Source organism: Poecilia mexicana, unplaced genomic scaffold, assembly GCF_051168715.1.
Source record: "Poecilia mexicana isolate PSO_F unplaced genomic scaffold, ASM5116871v1 scaffold_15, whole genome shotgun sequence".
Classification (NCBI taxonomy): Eukaryota; Metazoa; Chordata; class Actinopteri; order Cyprinodontiformes; family Poeciliidae; genus Poecilia; species Poecilia mexicana.
This window is the reverse complement of record NW_028263384.1, coordinates 20,593,821-20,610,810: the sequence shown is the minus strand read 5'-3', so window position 1 is coordinate 20,610,810 and position 16,990 is coordinate 20,593,821.

Genomic DNA, 16,990 nt, shown 5'->3' with positions numbered 1-16,990 from the left:
CCATGGTGATACATGGTGGTGGCAGTGTCATGCTGTGAAGATGTTTTTCCTTAAGCAGGTTCAACAGCTCATGGTGGAGGTAAAACCAGGGCAAACCTGGAAGTGAACTTGTGAAAGGCAGCAAAACAAGCGAGAGTGCTCCACTTTGCAGCAGGACAAATTTAAACATACAATAAGATTGTTTAGATCAAATCATATGCATGTCTTAGAGTGACCTAGTCAAAGTCCAGTATTCTTCATGAGTCAGAAGAAACATTGAACAATGTCATTTTTCCTACACTTTCACTAAAGCACTGCTTTGTGTTGGTGCTAAGTCTAAAATCTGCGTAGAGATCAATAATGTTTGTGCTTTTAATTTGAAAACAGTTTCAAGGGACGTGAATATTTTTGCAAGGCATTGTACAAATTAGATAAATACTCACCTTCATTTATTTGAGGTGACGGATCACTTCAGAGGTTGTCAGCTAAAACAAAAGCCACATAAAAAAAAGTGCCGAAATATCTTAAGTACTTTTAGAAAAGACTCAGCTGTTTGAAAAATCACAAAGTATTCAAAACCAGTGAGGCTGGAGCAGATAAAAGGGAGACAGCGGATCATCTCCAGGCAGCAGAGTCTTTCTACCTTCTGATTGAAATAAGAACCGATGACCAACAGAGAGGCTGAAGGAAGAAAACTTTCTCAAAGAAGTATTCACACATGACAAAATCTGCATTCGACTTCAAATCTTCCAGTAGATCCAGCTGACTGAGTGGTGCTGTTGCAGCTTTTACAGTCCAGCCACACTCTCGTAAATATTACAGCTTTGCAAGACTTTTAAAAGATAGTTTCTCATTCTTGATGTTTTATGTTCGCTGCTCTTTCTGCTCTTTAGAGGGACACATGCAGATTTTTGATGATGTTTAGCTTGGGGACTTAGCATCCCTCTAAGAAAAGGTTCCCAAAGCAGGATCGATACACGCCTATTACCGGGAATCAGATGTTTGATGAATACCTGTGTTCTTTATTCTACGGGCAAACCTTTGTTTGCCATGATTTAAATCTGAAGCTTTATTCTAACTGCTCATAAAAACTCACTTCATTTGCTTCAGGCCAAAAAAAATCACCTTAGTGTGAAGGTGCTGTTGGATAATATCGAGTCCTCTATACAGTCTGGCTTTGAAATTCCTGTTTCTATGAGATATTCATGTGTTAGATATATGAAGCCATGTGATGTTTGATGTCCAGAAACATCGACTCAACAGACGAGGATACATTTACAGCTGAACTGTGTTGGTGACAGTGATGTGGGTAACGGGGGGAGGGAACGGCAGCAGAAAGTTGCGGCGGCGTTAATCGACCCCTTCCAGAACCAGATTCATGCTCAATGCAAATTTACGGCCACGGGATCACCCACTGCCACCATCTATCTTCAACATCTAACGTCCCTCAATGCACTTTTTGTTTTTTTTTTCTTTCTCTTTCCTGTGTTTCTCCATCATCTCTCCTTTGACTTTGCACGCACTGAAGCAAACCCCTTCCTGCTTCCTTTTCTTTGCAGATCTGCTGCTCCTGCTCTTACACTGTGAATAACAGGCATGTCATAAATGTATATATGTAAAGAACTGGAATGTCTTTTAAAGACAGTTCACAATAGGGTGTGGACTGAATTCGAAGCTCTGAGTTTTAGTGCATAGATCTGAATAATTTCCTTTGCTCCCTATCGTCTCAACCAAGAGGAATAGAGAAAATGACTCAGGTAGTTAAATTTTCAGGCCTGGCTTAGTTTTTTGTTTGTTTGTTTGTTTGTTTGTTTTTCCTGCATGCCATTATGGTAAAGCCATAGCTGTATATAAAACAGAGTACTGTTTCAAATCTATTTTTCTACATATAGCTCAAATATCTACACACGGAACAAAGTCTCTGCTTCAACTTGTCTGTCATACAGTCTCTCAGCAGAAAAATGGAATAAAGGAACCAGAATTTGTCCATCCTGCAAAAGCACGAATACAAGAAAAGAATGAGAGCAAAACATTTCAAAATGCACAGAACTTGTTGCATTTGTTACTGTTTTTGATTGGAACAAGTTTATATTTTATATTTCCCCCAAAAAACAGACTAATGTTGAGGTGGGGATGTGTTAAAGCTTACAGAGCACTACAGCAGTGAACTTACACACTCCTAAAATGTTTTAGCAGTCATATGGGTGTTCTGTACCAAATTACATATTGAATCCAGTGATGATTTCCCTGCTGTAATTTATCTCCAAGGGTTAGAAGGAGTTGAATTGCTGACACCTCTTTAAAATAATCAATAAGGAGTAAATAATGTTATATGAACCCTCACCTTTCCTCTAAGAGCTAAGGTTAAAGTGGTGGGGGTTTCATTACTTCCTTCAACAATACATCTATATAATCAGCTGCGCATCCATAACCTTACTCTCTAAAAGGATGACATTCTTTAGCATTTTGTGCCGTCAGCTCATACTACACAGGACTGAAAAAAAAAATACTTCTTTGAATTCTTTCTTGAATACAGACCACTGCTCTACTGAAGATGTTGTTTAAATAAATATGATCATGCTTTAATCTGTGTTTTTCCTGAAACTGAAAACACGTCAAGCTTTTTAAGATACAAGCAGTGGCGCTCAGATATTTGTATAGATTCATTATGATATGACTACAGCGGTTTAATGATTTTTATTGTCAACAAAAACACAAAAATGCACCTTAGATGTTTTTTAAAAGCAGGAAATTTACTTTGAACTTATTGTGGATTTTCTATAATACACACAGTAAAACGAATTTAAATAGATGCTTGAATATATACACATACACCTCCACTAAATCAAGAATGTTTTTGCAGTCGTAAACCAGGTCCTGGTGTAATTTTGGCTAAATATTTGACCACTTTTCTTCTCAAAAATGGAAGCACTCATTTAAAATTGTTACCTTCATGACATAAACTTGAAGGGGAAAAAAAATCAGATTTGACAAGAACATCGGAATTGGGTCACTTCAGGCTAAAGTGTGAACGGAGCCAAAAACCTCTGGAATGTAACGTTACAAATCACTGGCGTTACCTAGCAACCCCAGTGAAGCTCAGTCCGTTACTTAGCAACCCCTGCGGAGCTCCAGGACATTTAGTCAGCAGAGAGATCTTATCTCAGAAAGATTTGGTGCAAGAAAACGTAATGAACTTGTTTCGTGTTGCCCACAGACCTGTCCTAACCTGTTCCAGGGAGCATAACTGCTCACCTTTAAGTTGTTATTGATTACTTTGGAGGTCACCCAGCAGCACTGAGACACTAAAACAGACACTCAGGATGATGCTGCCACAACCTTGCATGTATTCTCAAAGTTTGAAAACCTCAACTTTCACACTCCAAGCTTTCTTCTTGCTACTGTGGTCAAACAACCCAAACTTTGTTTCAGCTGACCACAAACCATTTATCTACCTGGATAGCTTATCTGATTGATCTAAACATTAATAAGGCTCATTTATCCAAGTATAATGGGGTGTGTGTATATATGTTTAGCCTGTATTTAAAATTCAAATCCTGTATGGCTTAAAAAAAAAGCCATACAGGATCATTGAAATTTCAATTATTGTTTTGTGTAGCAATTCCTCCTAAAAAAAAAAAAAAGAAAAAAAAAAACTGTTCAAATCAATAATCAGAGGCTTGAAATTAAAACGTCATTCAGGTCTATGGTGAGTGCATGTAGACTTCTGGCTGATGCTGTAGTCATATCAAGACTAACATTTGGTCACCTTATATGAATGTGTGGCTTTAAATCAATTGCCTTACAGAAGTCATTGCATATAACAAACACCTTCTTTTTTTTATGACAAGCGGAGCTTGTGCAAGTCGTACCTCACAATCCTTTTGCAGTTTGCAAAATTGATTTCCATTGATTACAATGGTTTTAATGGCCCTGCTGTTCTCTGTATCTTCTGTGAGAGAAAACAGTTGGTCCCTAAGCGTCGTTTGTGTTTGGTTGCAACGGGAGCGCTTCTGAATTTGGATATCAATGTGTTTGCGTTTTAATTAATTGATTCATGTTCTCAGTAAACCCCATGGTTAAGGCGAGACGATGCAAAATTCAAAAGTGGGAGCCGCGCAACTTGCAAACAAAGCAGGCCCCGGTGGCGGTGCTGCATGAGCTGCAGCGAAGTTTTCAGTGTTAATTCAGGCTTGAACTGTTGGAAATGATCACTGACACTGTTTATTTCCTGTAAACACATATTGCGCTGTATTCACACGGCTCCGTAGGCAGCGGCTCTTCATTAAAATGTCATGCTTCCGTGGCAAGCACGATAATAAAACAATTAGCTTGACACGAGAAAAAAAAAAAAAAGGCTGGAGATGCTGTTAGTGTGTAATTTGTTGACGCGGCTGACGGAGCGGTGGCAGAATTATCTTTTATTTAGCATTTTCCTCCATAATCACAGTGCGATGCATAACAATTTGCTCTCTTGGATTTCGGCGAAGAAAGAGCGTGGTAGCTTCTTAGTGTTTGCGACATTAAGTTGGTTGAAAGTTGTATCTGTTAGATCTATTCTCCACTGTACATTGGCTGCTCAAAACTTTAAAAGTTGTACTGATTTTAATTTTCCAAATTTAAAGGACATTTGTGCCTTTTGTCTTCTTCTTCTTCTTCTTCTTCTTCTTCTTCTTCTTCTTCTTCTTCTTCTTCTTCTTTTTCCCACCAAGGCAGATGATTTGGAGCCACACTCTTGATTTAGAAACTCTGCCATCTTACTTTAACCCGTGACTGTACTCACCTCAGCACCATTTCATACCTCAGTGTGTCTCATGTTGCTTGCTTCATGCTGTAACATCCAGTTAATGTATGCAAATTAATTCAGTTTGCAAGTTGCACATTTATACAAATGATTGTACTTTTATATTTATGTAACGGAAAATGAAACCTATATGAGATGAGAAAGGAGTTACATTAAATAATGATAATGATGCTGACTTTTCCTTGTTTTATTCATTCTTATTCTGTGCTAATGTCTTGTTTTAAAAGGTTTACGAGAGAAAACTAGCCAGTAGAAGGGTTCAAGATGGCCTAAAGGGGAAGATCTTTCAGCCATTTATAGAGTTTTCTGAAAAATCTTTGTTATAATAACTCTGATGTTACATGATTATTGCATTACAATTCCCCAATGATCCTTCTGGAGTTCTCTCAGACAGCAGCACCAATTCTAGGAAATTACTGCCAAGAATAAGTCTGCTCATAAGCTTCAAAAAGCTACAGATCTCGTTTGGATACTTAGGATTTTGTGTGGATTAAACAAAGCTAAAACATGCTAAATAATGAGCTTATGTGAGGGATTTTATCTACATGACCCTGAGACAGAAACATGTTTTTTTAATTTTCTTTAAATTTCAGCCTTTGTTTTAAATTATCCCCCAGAAAGTAAATGTAACATTAGAATTATACACTATCTGCAGCAGAGGCTTGCCACAATTATAGTCTTGCTTTGTCATCTCAAGAGCCTGAAAAATTTAGTTTGATAACTTTGCAACAAGAACATTATCTGAACCATGTAAAAAAAAAAATCTAAATATCCTTAAAATGAACCTTAATTTGTATCTTTATTCTTTTATGAGAAACTAGCACAAAACATAGAGTAAAAACAGAATATATAAAATATATATTTTTTAAATTTAAGCTTTTAAATCAGCAATAACTAACAGTTATGAAGACAGAAATTAGATTTGAATTTCCAAAGCCAATTTTCCAATGCAAAATTATTTATACTCCTTAAAACGTTTCTGTCACCTTCACTCTCAAAGCTAAGTGTAATATTGCGATTTTTGGTGATAGATACAGAGTACTGCATAAGTCCTGCATCTAGATTTAGCCTGGATTTAAAGGAACTGAGTGTTTCAGCAGTTTTCTGGAAGTTTGTTCCAGATTTATGGTGCACAGAAGCTGAATGCTGCTTCTTCATCCCCAGAACCTGAATTTTGATATAACAACAGCAGATGTGTAATGAATTTAGGGCAGCTAAAATATCTGCAGACTCCACACATTCTGGACACAAACCGTTTAAACTCTTACCTTCAGGTTGAAGCTACAGAGCAGTTTCTTTCCCCACGCTGTCGCTCTGATGAACACTTTAGATCTTCAGTCGTCTCCTCTTCTGTTAAGCAAAATAAGCATATTAAACCTTCATCTTATATTAAACCTTCATCTTTAATTTCCTTCTAAAAAAAAGGCAGCAAATCCATGTACATATTGGTCCTTTAATCTTACTTTATTTTCTCTAAAGTTTTGTATTTCTATTTCTTTGGTTGTTCACTTTGAGCGCTCGGGAACCAAAATCAAATTCCTCGTTTCTCTACACACAAAACTATTCTGATTCTGATGTTGAAGCAAATATTTCCGAAAAACTTCACAACATTTTTGAGCAAATTCATTGAAGGGAGACTTTTTTTCCCCCTACTAAACGCTCATCATTCGATTGTATTCATCGATCTGATTTAACAGTAAGCTATCAGTGGTTCTCAGTATGCGATTCTGCTGAATTAATTTCCTTGGACCCTGTTGCAGGCAGAACACATGCAGGACCATGAAACAGCTTGGCTTTTACAGTAATGGGCCGATCAGGATGTTAGGCATACAGGGGAACCTGTAATTGCATTCATTATTGAGATGAGTCTGATCCCAGCAAATTATGCCAAAAAAAAAAAAAAAAAAGGCATACATTATCTCGCTGCGGAAAAGCCTTAAGAGGAGCCTGTGCAGAGGAAATGTGCCACAAAGCCTGGACTCAGCAGCAATTTTCTGTCTCAAAGGCTTGCTTCTCTTATGAGGACGGACAGAAAACATTCCAGTGTTGTTGCTGAAGCAGCGAACACCCACCTAAAAGGACTGCAGCTTTTCCAGCTCCTTATGCTTAGCAAATCGTCAGCAGGGTCTTTGTTTTACCGGAATACTGGCACATTTCCAAAGTTGTGCGAAATAGCAGAACATCTATTTCTCCAAAGAAGTCGATTTTTTTTTTTACACCAGCACCTGAAGTTATGCTATTATTCAGAAAACCATTAAAGATAAATTCTTTCTGTTTTTCTCTCTCTCAGTTTTATGACTTTCCAGGCGTGCAAACAAACCGCTTTGCCACACTCCCAGTTTCTCCGAGTGAACAGAGAGATTATTCCAGAGGGAGACGGGACTGCAGTGAAATCTCCAGCAGCAGGCTGAAGTGTCTCCTCTGGGTTTCAGCTGGTGTCACTGACATGTGCCTCACTTCTTACACTGCAGCACTGAATCCCTGCTGTTTATCAGGGGCTGCTCATGTCGTTTGTTTGTTTGTTTTTTTTCTTCGAGTATCCTGTTAAATGTGAAATTCTCTGTTGCAGTTGCAGTCAGATAGCATCGCTTTGTAGTAGCTCCTGATAAAAATACCCACTTTCCTTCACTCTGAATGCTATTCGTCTTCATTTGACTTTCTCATGAGGGATTTGACTGAGAAGCTCTTCATAGACGAGTGTTTTTATAGACTTTGCCCGTTTAAATTTGATGTCCAATCAATCCTTAGAAACCCAAACAGCAGCAGACGGTAATTGAGTTTGACATCAGGTTCAGAAGAGCCTGCAATCATTAAATAATCAAAGAGAAGCGCATTTGTAATACATCTACTTGGTTCAGAGAAGATGACTATAATAAAAGAGATTTCAGTCACGCAACCCCTAAAAGACTATCATTTAATCTTTTAATAATTTTCCAGTTTTAAAATGACTTTTATGTCTATGTGACACATAATTCAACAGCATATATTTGATAATGAATTAAAAAAGGAGTGACAATCTGGTGTGTAAACCCTTGGATCGAAACTTCCTTGAAGAAACTTTTGATTCAGTTTTAGCGCACAGTTTTCCTGAGTTTACATCTGATATTAGTTACAGTGAATCTGTTTTTTTTTTTTTTAAATAAAGTTCTGCTGTCCCTGAAGGATTTTTGTTTATTGCTGTCTGCTGTCATGTCAGATGCGTTTTGTTCTTCTTAATTTGATGGTTTTGCTCCGTTGTATGAAATTAAGTTAAAAGAAGTTAATAAAAGCGAGTCGAATGAAGATATGGGACAAAAGTGACTTTACAAAAAGAGGAATTTTCTCCAGAAATAATGAAAATATGAAACACAAACTGGTCAGAAAAGCTGCTGAGGGTAACTAACACTGAACGTGAATTTCTGGCAGCCACTGGTTGTGTTCTACATGTGACAAAAATCAAACAATCTCCTGCTTTCTGCATATGCCTGCGCTGTGGAAGGTTGCAAAACAGAATTGATTTCTTCCAGCCAAGAGATCTTGGCATGGCAAAAATCTCCTAAATCCTTGTGGGAAAATGTGTTGTTGTCTGATAAAACCAAGCTTACGCTATTGGTCCACAATTCAGAGGCTTGTTTTGTATATTTTGGCCAAAACACAACGCAGAAACTGTTCACCAGCAAAAGAACACAATACCCAAAGCGGTGGCAGTATCATGCTCTGGGGTTGTTTTTATTTTAATGGAGCTGGAGTTTTGCGTATGAAATTACAAACAGTTCAAAATCTGAATTAAAAATAGATAAAGATCAAGAAAGATTTCATTTTTCAGCATTACAAACATTCAAGGTAAATACAGAACAACTTCATAAAGAAGAAAGTTATTGAACGGCCCAGACAGAGTTCAGGACTAAAACCGAAAGAAAAACTGTGAACAAAGGTTCACCTCGCAGTTTGAGAGATTTGGAGATTTTTTAGCAAAGTAGCATGGGGTAATGTTGCCAGGTTGACGTTGCATTCCTGGTGAAGAATCTTGAATGTTAATTATATCAAAAAGTTGTCCCAAATCATCAGTCGTTTTGCCTTTTTGCCTCCAAACAAAGTTGTTGTTTTACAGTTGAATTGCGCCAGATGGGTTTTGCAACACAAATAGAAAGTGTTTTCAGATGAACAGTCATGGACTCATTTTATACAGCACAAAAACACGGAAGAGTGCACAAAGAATACCCACAGACCCTCTGTGTGTGATACATACACAACTTTATTTCACCAAAAGATCTCCAAACACTGCTGGAAATGCAGCTGCACCATATTCCACCACGCAACATTACGCCGCGTTAAGACACGTGTGGGAGAGTGGACTCCGTATTGAGTTAATTCAAAGTTTATTATCTGAATTATGTAATTTATCTCTGCTCCAGTGGGCGTGTTTAAATCCGCAGCTGGAAATCATCTGTTAAAACATATCAGCCCTGCTCAGTCAGTGTTGAAAAATTATTCTTTTTTTCTTGGAAAATGCAGCAAAAAATAAAGTACAAACTGTAATTCCCGAAAAAGCAGAACAGTAAATGAAGTGACCGAAAGATTGAGATTATCGGACATTGGTAGCACAGAATGCCGGAGCTCCAAATTGATGCTCAGTACCTGTGATTTTCAGCGCTGCATTAAAGCCCGACACAAACATGTAGTCGAAATCAGTGCGTAAGCTCAGGAAACTCTTCCAAACAGCTGTTATCTCATTCTGCATGCAACACAACAGCATGGATCTGCTGTGAAATATTGTGGGTGCTGAACTGGCCTGTCTGCTGCCCATATTTGTCATCCACTGAGCACACATAAAAATGAGACTCCAAACAACTGAAATTCAGTAAAAACAAGTGGAGCTTATCTGAGTTTCAAAAGGCTTTTCAAGGCGAGTTTCCCCATTTTTAGCTGCTATTTTTGAAATGATCAGTAAAAAAAATTGAAGTTTTGCAATGAAAATGTATTTTGCTTAGTCAAGTTACATGAGCTTGCATGTAAAGACCTGCAAGCTCAGGTCTTTACATGCAATATTCATGCCTCAACCTGCAGGAGCACAATATTTCAAAACGTCAGGAATCACCTTTCAGCTGAGAAAAGCTTGCCTTATGCTCGCTTTTTATGTCATCAAACTGTCCTGAAAAGTATGTCAAATATGCAGCTGAGCTCTCATGGCGTCTGAACAGAACTGGAGCGCGGCTGAATTAAAAGGTAGTGCGTGAAAATTGTTAAGCCGTTGTTGAAATGATCCATTTGCATACAGAGAAGCGGATCAGTCTGAGCGATGAGGCAATTACCCTTTTTACATCTTCTCCTTCAATTACCACTGGAGAGGAGGCAGAGGGAGAGAGGGGTTAACAGATAAAGCCGACTCACCAGTTCAGCTAATGCACTTTGATATGATCTTTGATTAGCAGAGAGCGGCGTTTAGCAATACAGGAAATATTGGCTGTCTGCGTGGCTAAATTGTGGGAGTTCACAGCGGATAAAAGGCTAATCAAGTCGAAGGTGAGGAGAAAAGCTTTTAGCTTTAAACACCTCAGTGACTCGGGGATGCAGGTGTTGGGGACGGTACTTTAAAGAATTTTTATCGTATAAGTCAGAAGAACAACAAAACTCCAAACTATATGCTTAACAAAAAAAAAAAAAAAAAAGATTAATATGCACTATTTCTTAAATGTTAGCTGATAAAACCTTGATTTAACATATTAGTTTGTGAGTGCAATTTTCAATATTGGTTGAATTCCAGCATAAGTATTTATGGTTACAATTTGCTGGATCAAGTGATTTTGTTCTCATTGATCAGGTGAGTTCATTCAGAGGAGAACAATGATGCTGATTGTCTGTTTTTTATATCAGTTATTTTGTGTGAATAACTGTCAGTTAAAAAAAACAGCTGAGAAATGTTTCAAGAGTTGTGGCTTAAAACATTTCTAGCAAAGTTTTAGATTATATTTCACATGTATTTGACGTATTTCAATCAATCTAATTTTATTTGTACAGCACATTTCAGCAACAAGGCATTTCAAAGTGTTTTACATCATAAAAACACAAAAATACAAAGTCACAGAACACACAGTCAACAATTGAAACATTACATTAGGTCAAGTGTCATCGTTAAATTCTTAATCGATTATGTTTCAAAAGCAACTCTAAACAGTCTAGATTTAAAGGAACTCAGTGTTTCTGCAGTTTTGCAGTTTTCTGGAAGTTTGTTCCAGATTTGTGGTGGATAGAAGCTGAATGTTGCTTCTCCTTGTTTGGTTCTGGTTCTAGTGATGCAGAACCAGAACCAAACAGAAGACCTGAGGGGTCTGGAAGGTTGATACAACTGCAGCAAATCTTTAATGTATTGTTGTGCTAAACCGTTCAGTGATTTATAAAGAGGCAACTTAAAGTCTATTCACTGAGCTCCAGGGAGCCAGTTTAAGGACTGTAGAACTGGCATGATGTGCTCTATCTTCCTGGTTTTAGTCAGAACACCAGCAGCAGCGTTCTGGATCAGCTGCAGCTGTCTGATTGATTTATTAGTCAGACCTGTGAAGACCCTGTTGCAGTAATTAATGCGACTAAAGATAAACGCATGGATGAGTTTCTCTAGATCTTGCTTAGACATTTGTCCTCTAATCCTGGAGATGTTCTTCAGGTGATAGAAGGCCAATTTTGTAACTGGCTTTATGTGACTCTGAAGGTTCAGGTCAGAGTCCTTCACTTCTCTCAGGTTTCGGGCCTGATTGCTGGTTTTTAGTTGCAACAACTGAAGCTGTCCATTGATTCAGTTCCTCTTTAGGTCCAAAGATAATAACTTCAGTTTTGTTATGACATTTCTCATTTTTTTTGTCAATAAAACAGTCTTTTTTTTCTATTTACAGCTCTAGACAGTGACAGTATTCAAGACAGAGCTGTTATAGATATCTTATCATCAAACAAGGAAGAGCATGTCTAGTTTAAAGGGTGAAACTGAAAATGCCTTCCTGGAGTCAGAAAAATGACTGATTAGCCTTGAAAAACTAAGATAAAGGCCAAATGTTGATTTATCTGTATTCTTTTCAGATTTTTGTGTTTTCTGTCAAGAACAGGTTTATATTTTTCGCTTAAATGATGAAGAACTCATTGTTCCAGGCTCAGAGAGCCTCTTTTTGGTCGGCTGCATCCTCCTTTACCTGTTTGTTTTGGGGGGGTGGGGGGGTTGTCGTTGTTGTTCACATCAGCGTACAGAGTACACTTAATCAAAAACATGCAAAAACCCTATTAAAATGATGACATGCAATAGTTGTATAAACACTAATATGTCTGCCGTCTTCATAATTATAGAGAAGGGACTGTTTTTAAGAAACCCAAAGAAGTTAGTATGACTTTTATTCAATTAAACTGAAAAAAAATCTTTTCAATTAGCAAGGATATATGAATAAAGATCGATGTGAAACGGCATCAAATTCAACATAATTACATTGCTCAAAGCATAATAACGGTGCTTCAGACTGAGACAGTGAATGCAATGCCTTCTAAAAATAAAGCAGGCGTTTTAGTGTGGTTTTCTCTCACTTGTAGGCAAAGACAAGTTCTCATTATTTAGGCCCGAGCTGTAAAAAAAAAAAAAACTATTCTAAAAATGAAGGTGGTTAAATAGCTTTTGAATTGCAAATCAGTGTGCAGTGTTCACAACTCGGTGTGTCTCAAGTGGAGCATAAATCCTACAGATGATGGGAAAACTGTGATAATACAAGATTTTTCTCTTCTGGGTAGCTGATGGTCTGGGTTTGCCTATTTTTGGAAAATGTCTAAAATACAGACTAAACAACTCTGAATATCTACAGAATTTCAACTTTTGATTGTGAGGGGAGGGAAAGAACTGCCTACAAAAGATCTTCCTCAACCTCCTCTTCCTCATTTTGCCTCATTTCTCTGTGAGCAGAAAAAAAAAAAAAATATATATATATATATATATATATATATATATATACACACTGAAGCTAATGTTAAACCCGCTGACTGCACTATCACTCAGCTATCTGTGACTGCCTTCACTTCACCTCCGCCTGAGGCAGCAGAATTAATATGTGAATGAAACGTACGCATTTGAGTTCAATAGCAGGCGGAGGAAATGTAGAGCGATGAGGAAGACTACGTTTATATTAGGGGGTCTAATTAGTCCGCAGGTCCTAGCATTAAGAAATAATGAAACCCTGTTATTATAAAGTCTGTCTTATGTTAGTGCAAAGTAAGAGCCACAACAGAGAGAGAGAGAACTTGGCTTTATTTGCTCTACCCTATAAAGCTGCAGACAGAAGGGGGAAAGATAAGAGGAAGGAAGGACAGGGCTGAGTTTTATTTCATGTTGTTTCTCTCTCTCCCTCTCTCTCTACAGCCTCAGCAGTGCTTCACAAATTACTCTCCTCATGAGTCCGTTGTGTGTTCGTCATTATCCTAGGAACCCCTCGGTCTCTATCAGCTCTGGTCTGGAGCAACAAGAGAGCGCGCAAGGCATGGCAACAAAGGTGGATAAATTAATCAATAAATAAAAATACTTTGACAGGTCAAGCAGTGGCGGTGCGACCTATCGAAGCAAAATGGGGTTTAAAACAAGACAAATGGAAACAGAATAGCCTTTTTTTTTTTTTCTACTCCCAAGATAGATGCAGCGGACATGATTTTCAGATTGAAATAAAATACCCATGAGGCTGTTCTGAAATGACATATATACCAGACGTGGCGACATATAGTGTGAGTCATGGACAAGATTGGAGCTGTTTCAGATGCAGTGTCATACACCAAATCCAGAACTCAAGGCATTTCAATTCAAAAATACTTAATTAATCTCAAAAGATTAATGAAGTCTCTCTGTCTGGCTTTATGGTTACAAAGCCAGGCAGAGAGATGTTGGAGTTGGGGATATGAAGCTTGCCCATTCTGAGATGGTTTGAACTTCCTCCTTTTCTCTGCATCCATGAAGCCTATTTTTCACCTCCTCTGGGAATTGGGGTCACAGATCAAGTATTCTGTTGCAAAAGCAATACTTTGTTGCCATGGTTACACATTATATCAACAGTCTGGAAGTAAGGAAGAAAGAGCAAAAATCCTTCCTGCTGCACAGCAACTAAAACCAGAGGGACAAATTGTCCAAACATGCAATGCCTCAGCGAAAGAGCATTATGAACAGAGTAAACTGATTGCACTTATATATTATGTTATAGGAGTAAAATATATTTTTGAATACACGTTTCAACCATAATAGTTCACCTTGAAAGTTTGTAACCATTGTCATACTTAATTTAATTACTAAACAATGTTTTTTGTTTTTTTTTAAACTATATATGAATACATTTGCAAGGCACTGTGTGTAGGGTCTCTTTGTTTATTCTTGAGTGTGTGGCGCTGCGTTACTTCAAACCACTAATTAGCCTTTTTAAAAATTATGGAAGGCACTCTATTGATGCAATTTTCCTCATTTAGAGCCACTAGGCAGCATAGGACAGCAAAACTTTGCAAAGCACAGCTTCTCCTCACATTTAACCATCTTATTTTGAGAATTGCATTAAAAGCTGCCTTGACATTATGACTTTTCTATATGTTTGTTTCAGCAAACAGAAGTAGGATCTTCAGCCAACGCAGCGCTGGACTTGCATGTCTTCTTGACCAAGAATGGAAACAATGAAAAGTCATTCTTTCTGATGCGGGCTTGTGCTGCCGAGTCCAGATTACTTTAAGTATTGAGGAGAAATGCTTTGCCTGTTACCATTGGTCACTTTGACACTTTCTGTTTAGCCTCTTCCGAGAACGCTACTTTTAATCTGTCATTTCAGAATAAAGCGAGAAGGAAACATTTTTGGCTTTTGCTGCCTGGTGCATAATTTAAGCAAATGGGAGGGCTGCATTTAAAACATCAATTTCTCCTGGAGCAGTTTTAAGACCGTGTGATGGCCGCATCGCAGAGGGCAGACACAGCTGTAGCATTTTATAGGGTCGTCTAATGCTGCGTTTTACCCTACTTACCCATTTTATTTCATAAAACACTCGACTCAGGCCAGACAGGGAAGCGACCATCATTGCTTGTCCTCCAGTGTGTTTGGGATATGAATAGTTTATGAGTGTCTTGTTTGCTGCTCTCAGTGTATCATCACTGAAAGGCAAGGAGATGTGAAGAGACATGAAATAAAGTTTAACATTGAAAAGAAACTCACATAATTCCACTCTGTGGTGTCAGTGCTTAAGTGATCCGGCTCTGCAAAAAAAATCCCCCAAAATTTATAAATGGGTTGGTGTGAAGATGCACTAGGCAACCAGGCTGGAAGTTATGCAAAAGTGTAGAGTGATCATGTGGCTACACTGTAAAAACAAAAGTCTCTAATTTATGGTAACATACTGTATTTATACGGTGCAATTCTGCTGCCAGTATTTTACTGTAAATTTGAGACGATTTGTTTTTTACAGTGTGTGTTTCCATTTACTACAGTTTGCCTTTATTAACATTTTTAGTAATATCTTGGGATATTTCAGTTTAGTTAATCTGACAAATGGGCCTCATCTGAATGCATAATCTAATTTATTGAATATGACTGTAAGTAGTTCACAATTGTGAAATGGAATTGAAATGAGACAGAGTTTTCAAAAATATTTAGAAACAAAAATCCTGAGAAAATGTGGCAGCAGTTGTCACATTTTCGGATATATTCGAACCATTCGGCTGTCTTTTAGAGTATGTTTCTACCAGATAGAGACATTTAGTCAATACGTTTTTGGCCATTTTTCTTCTCAACCTCAATATTCAATTGGATTTAGGTTTGGACGTTTGGACAGGTTAACCTCCTTCCTCCCAGCCTCAAGTCTTTTGTAATCTCTAACAGATTTTCTTTTAGGATCGCTCTGAAATTATCTTCTCTCATCTCACGGTATTTCAGTGATGTGGAGGGTTAGTTTTCTACGACATGTGGCATTTTCCATTAGTTCAGATCAATATTAAAATAAGGAGACTGCTATTTTCTTACAATGTCACATTAGAGAGTCTCTGTTTAGAAAAATACCCTGCTGGGTACAAAAGATATTTTCACTGATAATTAGTTGCTCTGAAGCTGCTGCTTTCTGGGCAGCTGAAAGCTACACCTGAGAAAAAAAGAACAAGGTGAGCAATTTTCTCTTTCTTTGTCCTTATTTCGAGAATCCTTTTCAATTTTGGATAATTGAAACATAATTAGCTGCTCTCATTGGGCTAAAAGACACTGATTATTGAGGTGCTATGCGAGTTGCCTGATGAACATTGAGAAACACGACCTGCATCGGTCTGATATCTTCCTTACGGATTCTGATTTTACTGTTTAGTTATTGTTTGCTTCTTGTACAGTGGTGGTCTCTAGTCTCACTGAACTGAGATATAACTGCTGTGTGAGTTTCCATCTTAATTAGATGCTTTTCTATCACCCACACACCATACGCCAAAAAAGTCATACGTGGGAGGATGTTTGCTTGTTTGGAATATGTAAGGCCGTCTTTATTTTATGATCTTTATTGTGGTGGGGGTTTTGCATTCTCTGCAGTTTAGTATTTCAGTATTTTGTCCAGCAGTGTTGCTATGCAAACACCATGACTTTCAGATAACGATTTTTACTGACATGTCATTAGAAGCTGACTTCAAATACTACAATGTGTATAGCTGTAAGTTAAATTTCAACAGCCCTTGTAATAATCCTGCTATGAACTATTTTTTTTGCATAGTGTGTATTGGGGTTCTGGTGAGGTTTCTGTCATTCTGCTGCTTTCTGTTGGTGACAAGTGCCAACTGCAGGAAAAGCTTTGAGCAACGCTAATCTGCGCTGACACAGAGGTAATTAATTTTCTTTGCTGATAGCTTCCTCTCATCTCTTTCTCAGCCTTGCTGCAGCGGTGCTGCAGCAGAGGCGGGCTGATGGGCTGCGAGCGGGATGCACTTATAGCTTCACTCGGTTGTACATGTTTGATGATGGAGCGTCCCATATAACTCACATCATTTTTATACTCATCAGCTCTCTCCGTGATACTTTGTGGAGAAGGATCTGTAATGTACCACCTCGTCAGATACTACTCCACCACAAAAAGATAATTTTTTTCTTGAAAGCTAAGAAAAATGTGCAATATAAAAATTTATTAGCAGTGTTTCACGACAAATCTCATCTCGGGGTTCTTTACAAGACAAACAGGTAAGACTGATATTAATTTGAATAAAATCCCATTTTTGGCCTA